Below are 2,999 nucleotides of genomic sequence, written 5' to 3'. Positions count from 1 at the left end.
CCTTTGAAGTGAATTCATCTTCAGACACAGATGAAGATATTAGTGTTGAAATCCGATGGCTCAGAAAGGCCTTCATTGACACCAATGTAATTTCCTCTCTCAAGACCCATAAAGGCACTAAAGACGTCGTTACAAAGCCCATCTCTCTACAGCGGCTCTACAATCATTTTATGACAAGAGAATAGTTTTTGTGTGTAAAAATAAATAAATAATGACTTAAGGCTGATTTCAAAACACTGCTTCGTGAGGCTTCAGAGGTTAATGAATCAGTGTATCGAATAATTAAATTTATTGTTTGATTTTCATTGTATTTTCATTTGATTTAATTATGCTGGTATGTATATTTTTGGAGTTTTATATGACTTTCCCTTCATTTGGGAATTACACTCAGGGTCTTGGGGTCTCCATAGACCCCAGGCAACAATATGTAATTTTGTTACAAACAATTGTTTTGTTTTCAGAACAGATGTAATTTTACTCTGTTTATGAATGTTTTTACTCAACATCTGTTCAGTTTTTGGAGTAATTACAATATTTTAAAAAAAATGTATATGAATAAATAAAAACAATTTCGAGTGGCTTTTCACACAAAATCGGGTTATTATGTAAATTTCACTTTACAAAAGACCCAAATTTCTAACTTTCATTTGTGGGGATAACATGGTTAGTTTGACATGGTTTAGTGTTTTTGCCCATCTTTTGGAAAATACAGTTAAAAAAAGGGAAAAAAAGACTTTTACCAGTAAATGGCTGCAGAGCTCCGCTATTTGCTATGTTCTATTTGATTATTTTTTTCAGTTGAATTCATATCTAAATTTTATGAAATCACAATTATAACAATTTAAACACATTTGGTTACACTTTACGGTAAGGTGTGAATTATGATGAATTCATGCATGAATTCATGCATGACTTATGCATGACGTATGCATTACTACATGCATTAATATCTCATGAATCAATACGAACTAACAGGAATTCAAAGTCTTTCATTCATGACTTGATGGACAAACAACGCCTTAATTAAAACATTAACTAAGGCGAGTAACTCATCATACATTATGGTTTATTACACATGATCATGATCATGTTTTCTATGTTTAAAAACCAGACTTTCGAAACCAGAATTTATGTATGTATGAATGTAGTTATGTAATGTGTGTATATTTGACCTACTATGATGTAATGTTGTTGTTGTTGTTGCAATGTAACATTTTAGAATGGCAACCATGAAGACTAGCTGACTGCATAGACTTTACATGGGACCCATTAAAATAAACAAAAAATGAATAAATAAAACTAAGACTACTTTAAATTATGTTTTATTTTATCTATCGGGAGGAGCACATTCAGACAATTGCCTAATTAATTTGCTTTACTCTAGTTGTGTTACATAAGTGTGAACTTGTGAATTATTAAAGGAATATACAAAAATCAACGTAACTTTATGCACAGGCAAGACCAGTAAATAAATTAATGTGATTAACTAAAGTTTTTTATTGATCATGATCTCTGAGTTAAGCATGTTCATGTCTTCTTCATAGTAGCCTGCAGATAAATAGTCAGACCCCAAAACTGTCCACAGGCTCAGCACACAGCACATGAATTCTGTTGACATTATAATACAGTAGTCATCATTAACTAAGCATTAGCTTCTCATGACTTCATCATGTTTGTGGCCCCTCAACTAAAGGGGTGACTTGATCCTTTGAAACAATGATGATGTGTTATTAATGATGGCATTGTGAAATGACATGGATATGTATATGAAAGTTCAAGGCTTTACACACAGTTATCGTAAGCTTTTTCATAGTTTAATGTGAGATACAGATGAATATTGAAGTCGATAAATAAAAACGAAATGTAAACTCTTCCTCTGCTGCGGCTTCGCGTTATGACAGTCAACACGATGATAATTCAATATTCCTGTTATTATACTTAAAATAGTTTACAGATAAGGCTTAACAAACTATTGCATAGATAGGCTATATTAGGCCTAAAGTACGCATTAATATCTCTTTCCTTGTGCTTTTAATGTTGTAAAGCAGAAGCGTTGCCTCTGCACGTGTGCTCGTATGACTCCATGATGCTTCAAGCACATCATTATGCGCACTTTGTGCTTGTATATTTAAAGCCGAGCAGGTTAGCCGGTCATTAGGAGAAGCGCATCGGTCAGAGAAGGAGCTCGAATCGCAAGTAAGTCCTTCCGAAATACTCTGTATTTGCTGTATTGCTTGGTGTATTAATTACCAGAAGGAAGATACATTTCGATTTTGCACTTATTTCTTCTATTCATAACTTTATTCCGGGGGCTATTTACAATTGCACTTTAACCAGGGCAGTTTGAAGCGTGCTGTACGCAATTGTCAGCCGTTATCAAATAATAATTGTTGGCTTTTAGCACAGGTAGTGAGTGATAGTTTGGTTTCAATTTGAGTCATTGGCAGCCTGTTGCGCTGATTCATCTTTGGGATAATTATAAAAGCGTCCACAGCTGTTCTCACTCAAGTAGTGATCAGTGTGTATTTAATAAGCGTGTCAGTGCTGTCGCGGTAGCGTCAGCTGGAGCGTTTAGCCCTCGTGTTCAGCCGCCTCGTGTGAGACTCCACCGTAGAACGAACACCGAGAACGCACTTAAGTATTTATTTCTCTATCCTCTTTTTTCTTCTCTCTTTTATCACAACGTGCTTTCAATACATACCCACTATATCTAACCCACGCTCCACTGTCAGACGCAGAAGGCAGCGCAACACTGCTAATCTGCGTCCTATTCCTTCCTCTACTAATATTCCTCCCTCCTTTTCTCTGGGTCTATGGAATTGACTTCATGGACTTCTCTGGGTCTATGGAGCTGACTTCATTCCAGCCTTTGCCACTCATTCCAATCTGAATATCTTGACTGAGACCTGGATCCGTCCAGAAGACTCAGCAACTCCTGCTGCTCTCTCTAATAATTTCTCTTTCTCACACACTCCTCGCCACACTGGCAGAGGTGGAGG

Source organism: Pseudorasbora parva, chromosome 3 (assembly GCF_024679245.1).
Source record: "Pseudorasbora parva isolate DD20220531a chromosome 3, ASM2467924v1, whole genome shotgun sequence".
NCBI lineage: Eukaryota > Metazoa > Chordata > Actinopteri > Cypriniformes > Gobionidae > Pseudorasbora > Pseudorasbora parva.
Note: the sequence above shows the minus strand (reverse complement) of the source record.